Below are 16,704 nucleotides of genomic sequence, written 5' to 3' on the forward strand. Positions count from 1 at the left end.
AAGTTCGTTCAATATATTCTATTTGACTTTATTAAAGTTGTAAAAATATTATTTATAACTGCGTGTATAATTTACAAATCTATTTTAAATAGTAAATAGTAATATAATAATTTTGTAAATGTTTTACAGGTTATGAGTGCCATATATTCATCGCTGTCTGTGTTGACGGAACTTTTAATAGCAAAGAAACCACCTTCTTGTAAAGTTGAGATTAGAGATTTGATTCAATAAAGCTATTGAATTAAATTGTCTCATAGGCTGACTTGAAAGTTTGAATAACAGCAGACTTATTACAAGGAAATAAGATATTTTTGTGTTCAAAGAAGGAAGTGGATTGTAGAATTATGAAAAAAAATTGAAATCTCAAAAAAGTCAAAGAAAATATTCCTTACGAAACCTCAATATTTCACTTTAGACTATTACGTAGAAAGTTACGACATCCGTTCTTAAATAAATTTATGCGTCAGTAAATTTATAAAATATATTTAAGTTTATTTTTTTTATTTTATGTAATTATTATTATTTATTAATTTGTTTTGATGCAGTAATAATTATTGATTTGTTGTTTATTTTATGTTAGAAATACTAGACTACTCACGGGTTAACATTATGAATGTTAACGTCACAATTTAAGAAAACAAAAAGTATTTATATTATTTTCCAAATTTCATTAAGGTTGTGTAAACAAAAACTCTCTACAAAAATCAAACTTCTGTATATTTATAAATAATAATATTTCTGTATATTTGTATATAATAAGTTCATCCAAGAACACAAAATTCACAAAATTCATCTCTTCTGTTATGAAATCTGGTTATTTTTATCTTAGTGTTAAGTTAACATAATAACAATAATTGAAAAATGAAGTATAATAATTAGATTGTGTCAACTGCTTAAATATAATATTACAATTTCCTAAATCAACTAACCTAAATACATAGATAACTTTAAATAATAAGCTTATAATGAATCAGCACACCGATATATACGTATGGAATACAAGTACAGTACTGTACATAAAGAAAATGTACACGCAATTAACATACTAACAGATAACCAATCTATAAACATATGTAGATAAAAAGAAGTATTAGAATAAACAGTTTCATGACAGTTTCAGGTATATATGCCATACCTTTGTAGTCCTTGTGGGTAGCAGATTTCGAAATAAAGAATACAGATAGCCAAATTAGAATGAGAATGCATGAATTGGTGTAATAATAATAAGAACAAAATGAGGTTTAAGAAGAAGAGTATGTCTGCTCAAATAATACTCAAACAGCATGCGTATAAATACGTAGATACAATAAACAATTTCATATAAATAACAAATCATTACGTCTACAATTAATCATAAACGCAAATGAATAATATTTACATTAAAATAAGTATTTTCATAAATAAAACAGAAACAAAATGTAATGTTTAAAGTGGAATGTTGACGATTATTCTCATATAGATAATTATACATATTTTAAGCAAATTAGAATAAGTATTTTTATATAAAATGAAATTAAGGATGAAATTACAAACATATATAGGCTAAATAAAGTATGAAAACAAAGTAAGGAGAAGTTTGGGTGACGTAACACGAAAGAGCAATTGTATATGGTGATACGTGAAAAACAATAGAATCTTTTTGCTAGTCTATTGAATGCTTGATAGTCATCTTCGCTCTTTAAATAGTCAGAAGGAACACAAGGCCAGAAATATTTCGTTCCTGGAGAATAAGTTCCAGTCTTTTTGTTCCAGGGCTACACAATCGTAAATGTAATGTAGAGCACCATATTCAACTTGACACGCAGGGCATAGGCGAAATTTCCTATTCGTAAATCTGCATAAGTACCTTGCAAACTTTCCATGGTTAGTGAGCAGTTGNAACCGTATAAACTTTTTAAACGCAAAATACTAAATGAGACAATTATTATTATTATTTTTACAATCTTAATATCTTAGACACGAAATAAGATTCTTTAATGCAGTAACATAAAATATTTACTAGTGAAGGCCACCAATGCACTTACATCACGTGATGACAATACACAACTCAAATCGATCGTTTGCGTCATATTCAAAAATCTCTTCTTTTATAAGAGAAGCTGAATTTACTTTACGTAACGAAACATGTATCATTATAATCGTGGAATAGAAATTACATCCTGATCTAACATGTTTCGCATTTACATTAGGTCATTCGGTGGATAAAACATGTATTCAACCGACACGAAACGATGTTTGTGCATTGTTTGCTTTCTACGACCAGTCCTCTCGTCGTTAGAAATATTTGGAATTAAAATAATGTATTGCGATTGTAAGAAGCCTGTCAAAACATGGAAATATCTGTCAAAGTTATATCCTTTGTACCAAACAGCTATAGAGATATTTATGTGGACTAACATAATACTTTGTATTCAAGAAGTAACAGACAATTTGGTTTGTGTCGGATGGATCCGAATGTTCCCTAATAATAAAATTCTCTTAAAATTTATTTTAGCTACATTTGGTATTTTTCTAGCTTTTCAATTCAGTTTTTTTAAAAGGAAGAGACTTTACATTCCTAGAAACAACAGCGGATACGAAGAAGAAGAAAAAATAGCTGATGATATTCAAATAATTTTTATAGCTGTACTTACACTTTTCTTTTTTACAATATTTCCATTTGTTATTGCAATTGACTTATTTCTGTATCCTACCTTAAAGGAGATAACTAATTCTGAGTTTGAACTGGCATTCTGTAATCTGAATATCACATTAATGTGCATTTACGGAATTGGACAATTAGATTGTTGTGTTCTTGTTATAGGTGCATGGGCCGTCGTGGTGTCAAAGAGATTCAAGAATTTATCTGATGCAATCGATGAATTGAAAAAAGACGAAAGTTTTCTGAAGAATAAAATCGAAACCTTGATTGAAACTCATTGGAATTTATGGACTTATCTACAAGAAATAAAGTTAGTTTGCGAAATATACACTCCTGCTGTATATTGTTGCGCAATATATCAGTCAAGTTTTTTCTTCTGCGCATTTCTTTTCTTTGGACTTGATGATGTAATGCGTTTGTTTGCGTTTATTATTTTGATAACTATGCTTGTCGGAACTATTATTCTTTCTTTTCAACTGTCTCGTTTTACAACTTTGGTAAGTTTAATTTTAACCTATTGCGTGTTATTAAGTAAATATTTTTAAACACTTTTTAAAAAAATAAAGTTTATTTTTTCATTAATTAAACAGAAATTTTAATCATATTCATAACTTATTTATGAACAATAAACTAATAAGTTATTTTAATTTATAAGTGGGTTAACGCGCTGGCAGATTTAGCATTTGAGATGACCCAGGCGCAATTGAATTTCGAGGCCCTCTAAATATTTTCACTATCCCTACATGCTACAGTGTAAATTCTACGCGCACGATTTTTACTCTGGTAGATACTATACAGGTGGTTCAAAAAAGTGAGGTTCCTTGATCTGTGGTACTGGTAACTATATATTTATACACGGAGTTTAAATATTACTCTTGAGGAACTTACAGATTGACTACATAAATGTTTTTCTAACGTTATTCTAATGTTATTAAGTTTTTACATATACATACTTAATAGCAAAACAAATGTACCGGTACTATACTTCTACACTAATTAAAACACCAAACACAAAATTGAGTTACACCGTTATTTTCTGTCAAACAGTATCAGTATGACTATTGGGACGCTTTATTCTGTTAAAAGTTTTATTCCATCAAACATGATGCAATGGTGAACTCGTTCCTGACTACTGCTGGACTCTTCCCACCGCTAGAATTCTAGCTAGTTCAGACCAAGGACCTAGAATATATTCTAGGACCTTGAGTTCAGTCAGCTTCTTTTATCTATGCTAACTTCTAGTAGTGTCGTTGTTTTTGTCTTGTGATACGATTTGCAAGATGGCTGCTCCTGTTGGACTAAACATATTTTATTATAACAATCACAAAGTTATTCTTTCATTCTAAAATGACTTCTAAATGTAAAATTATCATACATGAGTATAACAGATTCCGAATACACTTTAACGGAAAATAACGGTCCATTTCGTTGATTACAATTAATGATTGCTTCATTAATTTCATCACGATCTGACGCAACTTCCATTTGAATAATTGTATTGGTTACTTCATCCTTTTCGACCAGTTCGTTTGCGACAATCGTTGCGGTCATAATTTTAACTTCGTCCGCCATTTTGTCCAATTGTCTAAGAATGATACTCAGAACATTCTTAGCTCCGCCCACTAAGTCACTCAGAATTCTAACTTAGGTGTTTCTACCTTACTGAACACGGCCTTGCACCGTTGTCTTCTGAACAGTTAGTGCATATGGTTCGAAATATGACCGCTTGTGTTGCCATCCACAAAACATGTCATAGCTGGTGTTATTCATTTCTCAATTTAATTTATGGAATATTGCTAAATTATTAGTTATTTTTATTATGAAAAATGATAATTAAATAATTTTTTTTATTTTGAAGCCCTCATGAGCCAGAAATTCGCCATCGGTTAACGTGCTAAACGACTGAAAAGAAAAGATATTTCAAACATACTTAATTAAGAAGTAACCAATTTTCTGTAATGAGAAAATGTGCAAGTGCAATATGTGTTTTATACGTAAGTTTCTCCAATACGTATCTACAAAATTAACAATTTATCACAAATGAAGACTGTGATATACAAACCTCTTTCAAATATCTGTGGAATCATTATCTAAAGCTATTAACAAAACTTACTCAGCAAATAATTAATAGACTACCAAAATACACGATAAGTTGCTGAGATAATTTATTTAAAACTAAAGTAACGTTTTCAGCCTATTCAATAGGCCATCCTCAGGTTAAATGTAAAAAATTAGAACAACGGTGTTCTAAAATAGAATATATAAATTTAAATACAAAAAATATCAAAAGATGGGAATTTAGCAATATATAAATATAAAATAAAACAAAAATCAAATATAATATTATATATCATGTAATAATATCGTAAATAAACAGAATGTCAATAATGTAAAATTAAGGTATAAGTTAGGAGTTCGCAAAAAACTTTTTTAACCTTGAAATTATTTTTTAAAGGAATAAAGTTTTAAATTAAAGAACAAATTACAACTATCAGATAACCAAATGAATAATAACGAATTTTTGAAATGTGAATGAAAATACTGGTAATTTCTGTAAATAAGTTTATTCACGAAAAGGTCTTTCTGTTTCGTGTGTTTGGAAGCGTATTGTTCATCTCTAGTACTTGAACGTTGCTCAAACTCTCACAGTAGATTAATACAGTGAGCAGGTACAAACATTATATGCCAAATGAAAGTTAAAACTTTAGCAAATCGTTGAAGAGTTTTGATTTTACAAGAGAACGCTCGATCAAATATGACAGAAATTACAAGAAGAAAGCAATGCAATTGGGTTGGGAATTGTCAACAAATCCTTCTTATTGTCTTGACTTATCACTTTTTCTTTTTTTTCTCTTTCCGCACTGTGGGCACTAAGAGGGCCCATTATAGGTTAGACCAGGCCTACAGTGGAACAACCGGTGATGAGGAACGGGATCCGATATACCCGAACAGACCACCTCCATCCGAAAAATTTCTGGGGATTCCTTGGCACGTCCGGATTCGATCCTGGACCTCCCAGAGCAGTAGGCTGCAACCTTGAGCGCTCTGCCATCCGGCCATCTTGACTTATCGCTGTCGAATTACCACATGTTTTAAAATCTTTGGTTAATCATACGCGTAGAAAATAATTTACAAATCACATAGCTATAAAGAGGAAGAAACTCAATTTTTGACGAGACTATGTCTCCTTTCTAAAATCGCGCTGTTGTCAACGGCTGTACAGATTAGAGGTATGAAGGAGTACATGTCAGGAGTTGCAATTTGGCACAGAGTATTTGGCGCCCAAATCATGCGCACATAAAATGCCAGACTTGTAGGTAGTCAGGGAACCGAGAACCGGGTCAAAAGTAAATACGAAATATTGAGACTGTTCCTACAAAAAGCACGAGTGCGTTTGTACATGCGTTTCTCGCGCTTTTCGAGACATGATCTCGTCCCAAAAATGGCTTCGCCGTTTTACTTGTTAATGCTAAAAATGGCATTTTCAAACTGCTTTCGTATAAAGAAAGTATAATTGAATATGAAGGTAATTATTTTGATGAATAAAATCGTTTCAAGCAAAAAATACAAGCATTTTTATTCACATTTTAGAAAACCACATTATTTACTTGGTTACCTGATATTAACTTATATATCCGAATTCTCCTGTAAATAAATTTCGGAAGAACAGATCTACGTGCTAAAATAATGAAACTGATAAAGATAATAAGGGGCATTCCCAGAAATTTATATTCTAATTGAAATTAAATACAAAATCTAATTGGGAATAATTGAAGCAAGCTGCGAATACAAAAGAAGTTTTTTAAAAATAGGTCGATGGTGGGAAATAAAAACAAATTGCGTAGAACAAAAATAAAGTTTTTCTTCGAAATTTGTGTTATATCAGAATCATGTAAAACAAAATAAAATGTATTGCTTATATTGTTAATGCTGTATTTAAATTTAGTGAATATATTAAGCATATTCTTAATATAAGTGTAATATAATACAATATTGAAACTGATTGTCACTTACAATGTATTTTATAAGAGTTTATGTACCAATTTCACAATATTTGTTTATGATAATTATTTTAATTTTTCAAGTTGTACGGAAAATTCATTGAAATCGATAAATTGTGTTCTGCTGATTTACCGTTAGAAACCAAAATGAAGGTAATCGAAATACATTTAAATTCATTTCTATCGGTCTACAAATTTAATATTATTAAACATTTTTTCCTTTAAAAGATGCTGAACTTTATGAAAAGATACGGTAAAACTCCATTTGGAGTAAGCATTGGCGGATTCTTTTATGTCAAAAAAAACTTCTTTATTCGAGTAAGTTCGTTCAATATATTCTATTTGACTTTATTAAAGTTGTAAAAATATTATTTATAACTGCGTGTATAATTTACAAATCTATTTTAAATAGTAAATAGTAATATAATAATTTTGTAAATGTTTTACAGGTTATGAGTGCCATATATTCATCGCTGTCTGTGTTGACGGAACTTTTAATAGCAAAGAAACCACCTTCTTGTAAAGTTGAGATTAGAGATTTGATTCAATAAAGCTATTGAATTAAATTGTCTCATAGGCTGACTTGAAAGTTTGAATAACAGCAGACTTATTACAAGGAAATAAGATATTTTTGTGTTCAAAGAAGGAAGTGGATTGTAGAATTATGAAAAAAAATTGAAATCTCAAAAAAGTCAAAGAAAATATTCCTTACGAAACCTCAATATTTCACTTTAGACTATTACGTAGAAAGTTACGACATCCGTTCTTAAATAAATTTATGCGTCAGTAAATTTATAAAATATATTTAAGTTTATTTTTTTTATTTTATGTAATTATTATTATTTATTAATTTGTTTTGATGCAGTAATAATTATTGATTTGTTGTTTATTTTATGTTAGAAATACTAGACTACTCACGGGTTAACATTATGAATGTTAACGTCACAATTTAAGAAAACAAAAAGTATTTATATTATTTTCCAAATTTCATTAAGGTTGTGTAAACAAAAACTCTCTACAAAAATCAAACTTCTGTATATTTATAAATAATAATATTTCTGTATATTTGTATATAATAAGTTCATCCAAGAACACAAAATTCACAAAATTCATCTCTTCTGTTATGAAATCTGGTTATTTTTATCTTAGTGTTAAGTTAACATAATAACAATAATTGAAAAATGAAGTATAATAATTAGATTGTGTCAACTGCTTAAATATAATATTACAATTTCCTAAATCAACTAACCTAAATACATAGATAACTTTAAATAATAAGCTTATAATGAATCAGCACACCGATATATACGTATGGAATACAAGTACAGTACTGTACATAAAGAAAATGTACACGCAATTAACATACTAACAGATAACCAATCTATAAACATATGTAGATAAAAAGAAGTATTAGAATAAACAGTTTCATGACAGTTTCAGGTATATATGCCATACCTTTGTAGTCCTCGTGGGTAGCAGATTTCGAAATAAAGAATACAGATAGCCAAATTAGAATGAAAATGAATGAATTGGTGTAATAATAATAAGAACAAAATGAGGCTTAAGAAGAAGATTATGACCGCTCAAACAATACTCAAACAGCATGCGTATAAATACAGAGATACAATAAAAAAAATTTCATATAAATAACAAATCATTACGTCTACAATTAATCATAAACGCAAATAAATAACATTTACATTGAAATAAGTATTTTCATAAATAAAACAGAAACAAAATGTAATGTTTAAAGTGGAATGTTGACGATTATTCTCATATAGATAATTATACATATTTTAAGCAAATTAGAATAAGTATTTTTATATAAAATGAAATTAAGGATGAAATTACAAACATATATAGGCTAAATAAAGTATGAAAACAAAGTAAGGAGAAGTTTGGGTGACGTAACTAGAAAGAGCAATTGTATATGGTGATACGTGAAAAACAATAGAATCTTTTTGCTAGTCTATTGAATGCTTGATAGTCATCTTCGCTCTTTAAATAGTCAGAAGGAACACAAGGCCAGAAATATTTCGTTCCTGGAGAATAAGTTCCAGTCTTTTTGTTCCAGGGCTACACAATCGTAAATGTAATGTAGAGCACCATATTCAACTTGACACGCAGGGCATAGGCGAAATTTCCTATTCGTAAATCTGCATAAGTACCTTGCAAACTTTCCATGGTTAGTGAGCAGTTGTGTAGTGTAAAAGTTTGCAGAGAACCATTGTAGGTAATAAAAATAATTTATATTAGGAATGAACTGAAAAGTATGGCCATTATGGTAAGAATTCCATCTATTTTGCCAGTCGTTTATGGTGTCTTTCCATAGCATCTGCAGAACAGTCTCCTTACTATATTTATCGTATACTATCGTTTAAATTATCCTCAGTGGCTAGTTTTGCTAGGGTACCTGCTCTTTCATTTCCTGACTCTCCTTGAGGAGCACGAATCCAAGTGATTGCAAATGTGCAATCAGAGACACTAATGAAATAATTGATATCAGCTACAATAGGATGCAACCCGGTATTTTTAACAGCATTATATGCCGACATAGAATCGGTGTGTATATGTACGGAACGGCAGTTATAATTGCAGTTGATCCATATGATTTCCATTCTTATGGCAGTAAGTTCTGCTTGAAATACACTGCAGTGATTTCCTAAACGAGATATCTGATAATAGATTTAAACAGAATCCGAATAGGTAACAAAGCTGCAGCCCACTGCATTATTAATCTTGTACCCATTGGTATATCAGGCCTTTCAATCTTTTCGTTATCAAGCATAACATAGCTTGTCTGAACATTCTTTCCCTGTCTCAGCAGTTGTATCTTTTGAGTTTGTATGATTATTAAACCAATTGGGGGTTTTCTTGCGATAATTTAAAGACTTACAGTAGATGCAGTACGATACGCTTTAGTTATGATTAATAAGCCCTTTCTTTGGGAAGAGAGAAATTTCCGTTTTATATGCACTTTGTTATTATTGATGCCCACCCCCATGTGCCACATGCATAGGTAATTATGGGGATATATATAGAATCGTGGACGATGGACATAGCCCCCAATCCTTTCTAGCCACCTGAACAAAGTCCTGAAAATTAAGCCGGTATGTTTAGTAATATAATCAATATGTGGGTCTCAGGTTAAAAGACAACCCATTCAACTGAAAATTCTCAAAATGTTTGATAAAATATAGAAAATATATTTTAACTAGATAGACCTAGTTTCCAATCATGTATGCCAGGGGAACTAGGCCTATCTAATTAATGGTCTGGTCTTTTGTCTGTCAGTTCGGTCAAAGCTCTCTTGTTAATATAGAGAAATCGGAGAAAATAATAAAATGTATGAATTTCTTTACTTTCTGTAGGTAATGCTATCGTTACTATTACGTTTTCAATTACTAATTACGTTGCTATCAAACGCTACTCACTTGGGAAGTTCACCCGACCAGGTCAATATGGCACGTCAGGCGGTATAGTCCTTTCACCATTTGAGTTCCAGATAAGAAACCGTACGAATTCAAAAGTCGTGAAAAAAGTGCTTTTGCTGTATGTAGTGAGAAATAAAAATGTTGATGTTTTTTTGATTTCTTAAATAAAGTAAGGTAACTTCTAAATAAAAAATGGCGATGCCAAATGCCGAATAATATGAAGTATCGACATCGGATTTTGGTTATTATAATAATAAAATTAATCTTATAACATAATCGAGATGGGTTAATAATAATAATGATGATAGTAATAAGGTTCGTGGGTTAGCAGAGGCTCACGTTCGAAAAATAGGCCACAGTCTCACTTGGTTACCAGTGGCAAAAGCAGTGCCGGCCAAGCTTGGCTACTGCAATGCCCTGAACAGTTGTGAGGAAGCAATCTAACCCTTGGTTTCTGTGGCAGTGCATGCATAGACCACAAAGGCTGGAAAACTATGCCAACGGATGAAATTGACAATAGAAATGAACGAGTCTATCATTTGTACTTACTACACCATCACAAAACTCGAAACAAACATGACAGCATACAGACAACAACTACACCATATATTCACACAACAATATCCTCACCTCACTGTCACCGAGCAAAGGGTTGTTGATCAGAAGAGAACAATTATTCTCAACAACCTTATCCATCAAACAACACTCGAACTTATCAAACAACAGGTTGCTGATCAAATACATCAGCAGACAGAATCATTTAATATTAATGAAGATCATGTAACACGTTAGGATAATCCAGCAACAAACATTAATAATAGTGCACTCACAGCTACCACTAATGATACTACAGACACTTCCTCATTTACCACTGATAATATAGACATGTATTTAGTTAAAAGGTTTTAACTTATATTTCAGGAAACACTCACTAAATTTACAGGTACAGATCCCACAAAGACCACGAATACCAAAAATCAATACGTCAAAGGTAATAGGAAAAATAGTAAATTATGTAAACACCAGTTACTACTACATCCATATAATTTCTACACCAGTTACTACAGTTATTACATCCATATAATTTCTAGTCTCAAACATTCATACATTAGTTTATTCTGGGGCAGTCACAGTTGTGACACACCATTGACTGAAAATTATGTACGTAATGATGATGAGTTTAAAGAATTAGCAGTTCTTATCGATATAATTGAAACATTTCAAGCATCTAGTGTGGACTGTGAACGTGGATTTAGTGTTATGAATTGAATTAAGTGCAAAATCAGAAATAGACTTATATTGGAGCATTTATCTGATTTAATGAGAATTCGTATGCATGTTTCCTCTGGAGAGGAAGTGAATCTTCAATCTGTCTACAAATATTGGATTTCAAAAAAACAAAAATAGGCGAGAAAATATTCATCAAAATTGAAATATTTCTTTGTGATTGTTATGTGACTTAATAATTTACATTAATAAAAGTTTTTTTTAATAATGAACTGAATTTTAATCTTTACTTCATAATTAATCATTTTGGTTTTTAAAGGAAGAAAATAAGATTGTCTGTGTACAGTATCTTCTCAGAAAAATTTTTTGCTCAGAGAAGTACATAGTCCGCTCAGCTACAAAAAATTAGAGAAAACGTTGCTTTTCACAATATGATAAATGCATTTTAAAAATGAGTTCATTAAATTTATTAAAAAATCTTGTAATATTTTTCAAAGTAAAACAGAATTTGGAATAATTTTGAAACAGTCTGTTATAGTGTATTTACAATCGTTACTTAGTCTTACATTTTTTAACAGTTAAATTTTAATAATAAAAAATCCAGCAACGAGTTGCTTAACTTTCCCGTCAACGTTTAAAATTGTATATAGCGCCATTTGTTATAACAGCAGATCATTATAACCAGAGCCGGCCCTACCATAGGGCGAACGGAGCAGCCGCTCCAGGCACTAAGTTTTAGGAGACGCCTCAGTGTTAAAGAAAATTAAAGAGTATAAATTAGGGGCAACCAAAGGGGTCGCCATAATAAGATCTCGCTCCATTCTAAAACTTGCCTCGGGCCGGCACTGATCATAACACACCTAATGTTGCCGATGTTAAAAAATGTGAATTTTGTACTGTTATTCTCAACTGCCAGGGGGCGTCACATCGTTCCTCGCATTTTTTGACTGGCGGCTAATTACAGAACGATTCCGTATCAGTAGTTCCTTTTTTTACCACGAGATGTCGCTACTTGGTGACGTCAAGAAACTAGACAAGCATAATTTTAACTTTCGGTCGGTTGTGACGTCACTCAATCACGTGACGGAACACAATCGATGTAAATACACCATGGTTCGAAAGTAAATAGGGACGTTGTATTTTATCATCATTTTGTTTTATCATTGCCGAATTAAAAAAAAACATAAGTGAAACAGAAGGCACAGATTTAATTTATCACAAACAAAATTTGCTACTGTTCGTTTCTTGTCTTTTGTTTAATAATTCAATGTTTATATTGTAGCTTTAAAAGATGACCATTGTTAATTTTTTAAAACAAAATATTTAAAATTATACAGTATATTATAAAAGTTATTCTACAGNATAAGTTAGGAGTTCGCAAAAAACTTTTTTAACCTTGAAATTATTTTTTAAAGGAATAAAGTTTTAAATTAAAGAACAAATTACAACTATCAGATAACCAAATGAATAATAACGAATTTTTGAAATGTGAATGAAAATACTGGTAATTTCTGTAAATAAGTTTATTCACGAAAAGGTCTTTCTGTTTCGTGTGTTTGGAAGCGTATTGTTCATCTCTAGTACTTGAACGTTGCTCAAACTCTCACAGTAGATTAATACAGTGAGCAGGTACAAACATTATATGCCAAATGAAAGTTAAAACTTTAGCAAATCGTTGAAGAGTTTTGATTTTACAAGAGAACGCTCGATCAAATATGACAGAAATTACAAGAAGAAAGCAATGCAATTGGGTTGGGAATTGTCAACAAATCCTTCTTATTGTCTTGACTTATCACTTTTTCTTTTTTTTCTCTTTCCGCACTGTGGGCACTAAGAGGGCCCATTATAGGTTAGACCAGGCCTACAGTGGAACAACCGGTGATGAGGAACGGGATCCGATATACCCGAACAGACCACCTCCATCCGAAAAATTTCTGGGGATTCCTTGGCACGTCCGGATTCGATCCTGGACCTCCCAGAGCAGTAGGCTGCAACCTTGAGCGCTCTGCCATCCGGCCATCTTGACTTATCGCTGTCGAATTACCACATGTTTTAAAATCTTTGGTTAATCATACGCGTAGAAAATAATTTACAAATCACATAGCTATAAAGAGGAAGAAACTCAATTTTTGACGAGACTATGTCTCCTTTCTAAAATCGCGCTGTTGTCAACGGCTGTACAGATTAGAGGTATGAAGGAGTACATGTCAGGAGTTGCAATTTGGCACAGAGTATTTGGCGCCCAAATCATGCGCACATAAAATGCCAGACTTGTAGGTAGTCAGGGAACCGAGAACCGGGTCAAAAGTAAATACGAAATATTGAGACTGTTCCTACAAAAAGCACGAGTGCGTTTGTACATGCGTTTCTCGCGCTTTTCGAGACATGATCTCGTCCCAAAAATGGCTTCGCCGTTTTACTTGTTAATGCTAAAAATGGCATTTTCAAACTGCTTTCGTATAAAGAAAGTATAATTGAATATGAAGGTAATTATTTTGATGAATAAAATCGTTTCAAGCAAAAAATACAAGCATTTTTATTCACATTTTAGAAAACCACATTATTTACTTGGTTACCTGATATTAACTTATATATCCGAATTCTCCTGTAAATAAATTTCGGAAGAACAGATCTACGTGCTAAAATAATGAAACTGATAAAGATAATAAGGGGCATTCCCAGAAATTTATATTCTAATTGAAATTAAATACAAAATCTAATTGGGAATAATTGAAGCAAGCTGCGAATACAAAAGAAGTTTTTTAAAAATAGGTCGATGGTGGGAAATAAAAACAAATTGCGTAGAACAAAAATAAAGTTTTTCTTCGAAATTTGTGTTATATCAGAATCATGTAAAACAAAATAAAATGTATTGCTTATATTGTTAATGCTGTATTTAAATTTAGTGAATATATTAAGCATATTCTTAATATAAGTGTAATATAATACAATATTGAAACTGATTGTCACTTACAATGTATTTTATAAGAGTTTATGTACCAATTTCACAATATTTGTTTATGATAATTATTTTAATTTTTCAAGTTGTACGGAAAATTCATTGAAATCGATAAATTGTGTTCTGCTGATTTACCGTTAGAAACCAAAATGAAGGTAATCGAAATACATTTAAATTCATTTCTATCGGTCTACAAATTTAATATTATTAAACATTTTTTCCTTTAAAAGATGCTGAACTTTATGAAAAGATACGGTAAAACTCCATTTGGAGTAAGCATTGGCGGATTCTTTTATGTCAAAAAAAACTTCTTTATTCGAGTAAGTTCGTTCAATATATTCTATTTGACTTTATTAAAGTTGTAAAAATATTATTTATAACTGCGTGTATAATTTACAAATCTATTTTAAATAGTAAATAGTAATATAATAATTTTGTAAATGTTTTACAGGTTATGAGTGCCATATATTCATCGCTGTCTGTGTTGACGGAACTTTTAATAGCAAAGAAACCACCTTCTTGTAAAGTTGAGATTAGAGATTTGATTCAATAAAGCTATTGAATTAAATTGTCTCATAGGCTGACTTGAAAGTTTGAATAACAGCAGACTTATTACAAGGAAATAAGATATTTTTGTGTTCAAAGAAGGAAGTGGATTGTAGAATTATGAAAAAAAATTGAAATCTCAAAAAAGTCAAAGAAAATATTCCTTACGAAACCTCAATATTTCACTTTAGACTATTACGTAGAAAGTTACGACATCCGTTCTTAAATAAATTTATGCGTCAGTAAATTTATAAAATATATTTAAGTTTATTTTTTTTATTTTATGTAATTATTATTATTTATTAATTTGTTTTGATGCAGTAATAATTATTGATTTGTTGTTTATTTTATGTTAGAAATACTAGACTACTCACGGGTTAACATTATGAATGTTAACGTCACAATTTAAGAAAACAAAAAGTATTTATATTATTTTCCAAATTTCATTAAGGTTGTGTAAACAAAAACTCTCTACAAAAATCAAACTTCTGTATATTTATAAATAATAATATTTCTGTATATTTGTATATAATAAGTTCATCCAAGAACACAAAATTCACAAAATTCATCTCTTCTGTTATGAAATCTGGTTATTTTTATCTTAGTGTTAAGTTAACATAATAACAATAATTGAAAAATGAAGTATAATAATTAGATTGTGTCAACTGCTTAAATATAATATTACAATTTCCTAAATCAACTAACCTAAATACATAGATAACTTTAAATAATAAGCTTATAATGAATCAGCACACCGATATATACGTATGGAATACAAGTACAGTACTGTACATAAAGAAAATGTACACGCAATTAACATACTAACAGATAACCAATCTATAAACATATGTAGATAAAAAGAAGTATTAGAATAAACAGTTTCATGACAGTTTCAGGTATATATGCCATACCTTTGTAGTCCTCGTGGGTAGCAGATTTCGAAATAAAGAATACAGATAGCCAAATTAGAATGAGAATGCATGAATTGGTGTAATAATAATAAGAACAAAATGAGGTTTAAGAAGAAGAGTATGTCTGCTCAAATAATACTCAAACAGCATGCGTATAAATACGTAGATACAATAAACAATTTCATATAAATAACAAATCATTACGTCTACAATTAATCATAAACGCAAATGAATAATATTTACATTAAAATAAGTATTTTCATAAATAAAACAGAAACAAAATGTAATGTTTAAAGTGGAATGTTGACGATTATTCTCATATAGATAATTATACATATTTTAAGCAAATTAGAATAAGTATTTTTATATAAAATGAAATTAAGGATGAAATTACAAACATATATAGGCTAAATAAAGTATGAAAACAAAGTAAGGAGAAGTTTGGGTGACGTAACACGAAAGAGCAATTGTATATGGTGATACGTGAAAAACAATAGAATCTTTTTGCTAGTCTATTGAATGCTTGATAGTCATCTTCGCTCTTTAAATAGTCAGAAGGAACACAAGGCCAGAAATATTTCGTTCCTGGAGAATAAGTTCCAGTCTTTTTGTTCCAGGGCTACACAATCGTAAATGTAATGTAGAGCACCATATTCAACTTGACACGCAGGGCATAGGCGAAATTTCCTATTCGTAAATCTGCATAAGTACCTTGCAAACTTTCCATGGTTAGTGAGCAGTTGTGTAGTGTAAAAGTTTGCAGAGAACCATTGTAGGTAATAAAAATAATTTATATTAGGAATGAACTGAAAAGTATGGCCATTATGGTAAGAATTCCATCTATTTTGCCAGTCGTTTATGGTGTCTTTCCATTGCATCTGCCGAACAGTCTGCTTGCTATATTTATCGTATACTATCGTATACACTATCCTCGGTGGCTAGTTTTGCTAGGGTATCTGCTCTTTCATTCCCTGACTCTCCTTGA

At 30.7% G+C, this 16,704-nt stretch overlaps 1 long non-coding RNA gene across 1 annotated transcript; it reads left to right on the top strand.

Moving 5' to 3' along the window:
* Positions 1–3,090: 3,090 nt before the first annotated feature.
* Positions 3,091–6,962, top strand: LOC111633422. Its single transcript, XR_002758053.1, has 3 exons — positions 3,091–3,138; positions 6,727–6,795; positions 6,871–6,962. It is a non-coding gene; the product is annotated as an uncharacterized LOC111633422 (long non-coding RNA).
* Positions 6,963–16,704: the final 9,742 nt, after the last annotated feature.

This window comes from Centruroides sculpturatus, unplaced genomic scaffold (assembly GCF_000671375.1).
Source record: "Centruroides sculpturatus isolate CEXI.00-Female unplaced genomic scaffold, Cexi_2.0 scaffold571, whole genome shotgun sequence".
NCBI classification, from domain to species: Eukaryota; Metazoa; Arthropoda; class Arachnida; order Scorpiones; family Buthidae; genus Centruroides; species Centruroides sculpturatus.